The 6,237-nt window shown below is 50.3% G+C and overlaps 1 protein-coding gene across 6 annotated transcripts in view; it reads right to left on the minus strand.

Moving 5' to 3' along the window:
• Positions 1-6,237, minus strand: part of CCL25 (C-C motif chemokine ligand 25) — a 32,117-nt gene that overhangs the window by 3,855 nt on the left and 22,025 nt on the right. The window contains exon 1 of one of the 6 annotated variants that reach the window (XM_019667687.1): positions 2,179-2,317. The exons of the other annotated variants lie outside the window; for them this stretch is intronic. The gene's annotated coding sequence lies outside the window, so the exon portion shown is untranslated. Of the gene's footprint in view, positions 1-2,178; positions 2,318-6,237 lie in introns of those variants that run through there. 6 annotated transcript variants of the gene reach the window in all.

A 6,237-nucleotide genomic window follows, 5' to 3' on the forward strand; every position in this document is an offset into this window, starting at 1 on the left:
GGTGACCCCCAACCATAAAATTATTTTCATTGCTACTCTATAACTGTAATTTTGCTACTGTTATGAATCGTAATGTAAATATCTTTTTGTTTTCCAATGGTCTTAGGCGACCCCTGTGAAAGGGTCGTTCGACCCCCAAAGGGGTCGCGACCCACAGGCTGAGAATCGCTGTCTAGCTCCTCTACCCAAGGTCAGGGTACACCTGGAGGGGAATTGGGGGCAACTGGGCCCAAATTAGGAAACACCGGCTCTCTCAACTAACTAGTCGGATTTGGGACAGATGGGCTAGGCTCCCTTGGCAATGAGAGGCTGACGGATGGATGCAGATGGACGCTGATGGACAGCCCAGACCTCACCTCCACCCGGCCACTTGAAGGCTGGCTGCCCTGTGATCTCCCTCGCCTTCCTCCCCCATCCTGGGCCTCTCAGCACTCTGCTTTCTCCCTAAAGGGCCCTTTCTTCTCCTCCCATTCCCTCTCCTGCCTCACACCTGGTGGCTTCCTGCAGGCTGCCTAGAGCGCCAGGAAGAGCCTTCATCACTGCTCCCCACTCCCAAGCCACCTATTCTCCTGCGGTCCTGACTTTACCCCACTTTTCTCTCTTTCCACATAATGGTGTGACTTATGTCACAGAAATGCCCTGGTGTTGAGAACAGGAAAATCTATAGAAACAGAAAGTAAAAGGAGTGGTTGCCATGGGCTGGGAGGGGTGAAGAATGAGGGGTGACTGCAAAAGGGGTATTTTGTTGTTTTTCTGGTATTAGATAGTGGTGATGGTCCAGCGACTCTGCGAATACAGTAAACACCACGGAATGGTCCACTTGCAATGGGTGCAATGCACAACATGTGAATTTTCCCGAATATTATCTTGAGAATAATCTCAATAAAACTATTAACCACTACAACAAAGACATGCTTTGGTTTTGGAAGACCATCCCAACATAACCACACCGGCAGGAATGAAATCATCTAGAAGGCATTTCTTCTTTCCCTGGGTGGTGTGGCCCATCCGGAACGGGGTGGAGGATGGGGTGAGGTAGGGAGAAGGGGCAGCTGCAGAGACCTCACAGCTGATTGCTTTTCACTTTTAACTTTTCGTTGCCCACATCCTTAGCTGTAGATCACTCCTGGTATTTATCACACCTTGTACCCCTTTTTCATCTCTCCTGCTCCACTAGGGGGCCGTGGTGGGGGGCTCCTCGTTCACTCCCCTGGGCAGAGTCAGGAGGCTGGCTGCGTGGTGCTTCGTGCCGAAGGTGGGGCTAGGGGCAGGGCTTGATGGAAGGCACTTAGTGCCGGGGGCAGGGCTTTCTGGGTGGGGCTTAGGCCGGGGGCGGAGCTTACGGACCCCGCCCTACCCGAGCCGCTAAGACAAACCCCAGATAGGGCGCCCAGCGGTCCTGTGACCGTGACCGTGGCCGTGGCCGTGGCGGCCCCCGGGGTGAGTGAGGCTGGACCGGGACACGGCTGCGCGTGGCTGCGGGCGTGGGGACGCGGCGTGGCGGGCTGGAGCCAGACTCCCCGTTCCGGGCCATTGCTCCTGCCTGCCCCCGGGCGGACGGGCGCCAAGACGTGGCGTTATCCAGACTTGGCCGAGATCCCAGGCGAGCGAGTCCCCTGCCCACCCGGCCCTTCATGGTTTGTTCCACTGGCAGCCTTAACGGGGTAAGGAGGTCTCAAGAACCAGGACTCAGAGCGGAGTGGGACTTGCGCGCTCTTGGACCGGGTTCAGGACCCATGTGTTGGGTCGGAAGAGGGTCAGGGAGACGAGGCCATAAATGAAAACCCGGAGTTCTGAGGACCGCAGCGGCTGAGTGTGAGGAGGGCCACAAATTCTCCGTCAAGGCTGAACTGGGGAGAGGGGAAGCCTCTTCCGCTCTTACAGCAGCTCCCCCGTTAAGGGTTAACTGCTTCCAGCAGGGGACCCTCTCCTCATCACGTGAGAAGTGAGCGCAGCTGGGGTTGACAAAAGCCACCTCCTGCTTCCTGGTCACCAGTTGTGACAATGGGGGCTATCAGGGGTGGTCTCCAGCCTGGAGCTGAGCCAAGCTCAGGGACTGACCACACCCCAGGGCCTGCAGGGCAGACTGCAGTGCACAGGTGATGGACACCGCAATAGCTCTGTTCTGGGAGGCACCCCGTGGAAGGCATCTCTGTTGGGTGTAGACAGGTGGCTCACCTGCAGAGCAGGGTGGGCACAGGGCTGTGAGAGGGAAAACACCAATTGCTTCCTTTAAGTGAGCTCCTCTGCAGGCTGAGTACCCGCTCACTCTTATTTCTCTGCTTGAGGATCCTCCCAGGTGCTCAACGTTGGCCCACTTAATAGAAGAGACCGAAGGTCAGGGAGGCCAAATCATTTGCATTTTTTTTTTGGCCAGAAAAATCAACTTTTATTTCTTAAATACTGTAAAGGAAAGGGGGACGGACCCCTAATGGGGGAGGGCCGTTGAGCAGAGGCCTAGGGGTCATTAGGAAAGATACTGGGGAAGTATCACCAGCTGAACTAGGGGTCCTCCTGCAGTTGCTTTTGCATATCAGACTCCCCTCACACCTCTCCTGAATCTCTGGTGACTCCAGGTCCTTCTGAGAGAAGCATCTGGGGGCCCTTCTCTCCCCACCCCATCATCATACATCTCATGGGGAGACAGGTGTTCTGTTTGCCAGGCCTGGCCTCCTGTTGTGCCCAGCTACCTCTTGCTCTGGTCCAGATGCACAGTGGTTGCCAAGCAACTGGGGGGGGGGGGGGGGGGGGGGTTTCCAGGATGACTTGCCAGCTGTGGCCTGACTTTCAGGGACTTGGTTTAGAGACTGTCCCTATGTGACCCCTTTTGCTGCGTTCCCAATGTGATTGGCCCTGCTCCCTCCTGCAAGGCCGGCCTTGAGGAGCTTCCCTTCCCAGACTGACCAGCCACCTCTGTTCCAGGCGGCAGCTGCAGTAACGGCCAGGGCGGGGTACTCAGGCTACTGGCACTGGTCATGGCCTTGGCCTCAGTCCTTGTGTTTCTCCTGCTCTTACTGGGTGTGTGGCGGCCAGGCCAGCTGGACTGCCCCCAGTTGGGAAGGTGACTGCCTGATACCAGCCCTGCCAGGTTGGGGCAAGGGTGGCATGAGGAGGGAGGATGGTAGGCCCTGAGGAGACAGGTCCCGAGAACTTCTTTAAAACTCCTAAACTCCATTCACCCCTTCCACACAGGTTTTCTGGGTGCCTCTTACATACCAGCCCTGGGGTGACTGCAGTGAGGAAGCAGATGTGTCCCAGCCATGAAAGATGACAAGGATATCACTGATCCTTACTAGATGCCCGTGTGGGGGCCACTTGTTATTCATTCAGCACTTAGCAAGTACTTTCTGTATGCCAGGCACTGGACTGGGTGCCAGGACAAGCAGTGAAAGAGACAGATGGTCCGAGTGCAGAGCAGACAAGACAAACAGCCAAAAAATGAAGCAAGATGCTGTGAGGTTAGGATCACTGCTACAAATACTGAGTGACAGGGAGACGGTGGGGACGGGCTGCGCTCCTTTAAAGAGAGTGACTTAAAGTAACAGTAATCCTAGAGGATTAATATTTAGCCCCATTTTACAGGGAAAAAACAATCAACTGAGGCCCAGAGAAGTTAAGTTGCCTAAACAAGTAAGATCCAGATTCCAAGCTTAGGTCTGACTCCTTTATTCCACATATAATATTAAACATGCCTTTAAATGTTTAATTATGTATTTTAATTAACTCTATCAAAATATTGTCATTTCAACATGTAATCAAATAAAAATGATTAATGAGATACTTTCATTTTTTGCATTGTAAGTATTCAAAACGTGGTTTACTGTACACCTGCAGTGCATTTCAGGGGCCAGCCACACATGGCTGGTTTCTACCTTTTTGAACAGTGCAGTTCTAGCCATAGATAATGATCAACTCATAATTTTTTTGTTCTTTATTTTTTTTATTTCTTATTAAGGCTGTTTTTTTGGAGCAGTTTAATTTTCCCAGCAAAATTATGGGGAAGGTACAGAGAATCCCCATGTACCCCATGCCCCACACTGGCACAGCCTCCCCCACTATCAACATCCCCACCAAATAGGACATTTGTTACATTGATGAATGCACAATGACATATCATCATCACCCAGAGTCTACAGTTTACATTAGGGTTCACTCCTGGTGTTGGACATTCTGTGGGTTTGGACAAATGTATAATGACATGTATCCATCATTATCGTAACATAGAGTATTTCACTGCCATAAAAACTCTCTGTGCTCCAAGCATGTCTTTTTTATTCTGAGATTTTGACAGCTGGGGCCTTGGAGATCTCAGAAGGCCTGCCCCTCCCAGGGCTAGCCAATTCGTAGAGAGAGTAAATGAATTGGCTTGTTGTGCACCTTTCATATACAAACCAGCCAATCCAGAACCATACCCCCAACCACTCCTGTTATCTGACTCTTACTCCAGGAGGCATTATTTCTGATCACCCCAGGGTCAGGTGCCAGACAACCAGGGCCAGCCCCTAAGCCCCAGAGCATATTGAAATTACTATTCAAATCAGCCAATCCTAAACCTGCTTATACTGCCCTGCCCATTCCTTCCTATGGAAACCACAATGGTTGTCCACCCCCCCCCCTTTCTTCTGCCTCCTGACTGTCCCCACCCCCGGCATCCCTCCCCACCATATGGCCCTGTGTGGTGTAGCATGCCCCCTTCTCTTGGGATCTATGAGTTGTATTTTTAATGGCAGTCCTCTCCTGATCTGTTTGCCTCACCAGACCTGCATAATAATAAAACCTACATTTTAAAACAGGTGCCAAATGATGTGCAGAGAGCCGGAGACAGTTGGCAGATTACAGATGCACCACTCCCCACATGGGGCTCGAAGCCAGTGTGTGTGTGTGTGTGTGTGTGTGTGTTGGGGGGGTAGTCACAGGATGCTGCAAGGCTGCGTGGTCAGCATTCTAGAGGAATGTCCACACACAGGCTGGTCTCCATAGGGAACAACTGCTGAATGGAGACCTGAAGGACAAGCAGGTGTTAGACCAGAGCAGGATGTCAGAGGGACCTGCCAAGTGCAGGACAGCTAGAGTGGGAAATGGGGGGAGGTGGATAGCGGAAGATATGGTGGGAGGGGACAGGCTATTCAGGGCCTCACATGTCGAGCCAAGAAGGGTGACCTTCACTGCCAGGGGAGGGTAGGAGTCAGGTCTGTGCTGGAGCTCTGCCAAGTCTTGCGGAGATGCACTGGAGGGCCATCAGCCCAGGCAAAAAAAAGACTCAACAGCCTGTCTTCCTCCGAGGGCTGTGGGGCAGCCCCTTTCCCAGTCCTTTTCATACCCGACATTTACTGAGGTATACTCTGTGCCAGGTTAGGTAGTTACAACAGTGACAAGACAAATATAGTCCCTACTGCCATGGCGATTTTTCATGTTTCTAACAAAGGGGTTAGAGTAGCAACTAATGAATGCTGAGATGACACAAAACAGGGACCCAGAAATGAGAAAAAAATCAAGTAACTAAAATCAGAAATCAAAGTGGGGACATTACCAATCTTACAGAAATAAATAAAAAGGACTATAAGAGAATGCTATGAACAATTTTATGCCAGCAAATTAGATAACCTAGATGAAACTGGCAAATTGCTAGAAACAAACTGACTGAAGAAGAAACCAAAACTGACTGGGGAAGAAATAGAAAATCTGAAGAGACCTGTGCCACACAAGGAGATTGAAGCAGTAACCAAAAGCCTCCCACCAAAGGAAAGTGCACCAGACAGCTTCACTGAATTCAAACATTTAAAGAAGAGTTAATGCCAATTCTTCTCAAACTCTTCCAACAACAACAACAAAAAAAAAAACGGAAGAGGAGAGAACACATCCTAGCTCATTTTTTCTATAAGGTCAGTATTACCTTGATACTGTTGAGTTGTCAGAAAAGTCATGATGTATTTTATCTATGTTTTTCGAAGGTCATTTATTTATATAAAGAACAAAGAACAATCAATGATATATTGCCCGTTTTGTTCAATAACCTTTTGCCATCTTTCAGTGAACTTCATAATTCCTTGTTCCTAGAAGGACCTGTCTTTATTTGTGAAAAACAAGGTGCTGATTTACAGCCTCATCTGAATTGAACATTATACCACGCAAGGAGTTTTGAAGAGAGTGAAACAAGTGGAAGTCTGATGGCACAAGGTCAGGCGAGTATGGTGGGTGTGGCAACACATCCCATCCAAGCTCCAATAATTTTTTTTT

Source organism: Hipposideros armiger, unplaced genomic scaffold (genome assembly GCF_001890085.2).
Source record: "Hipposideros armiger isolate ML-2016 unplaced genomic scaffold, ASM189008v1 scaffold_502, whole genome shotgun sequence".
Lineage (NCBI taxonomy): Eukaryota > Metazoa > Chordata > Mammalia > Chiroptera > Hipposideridae > Hipposideros > Hipposideros armiger.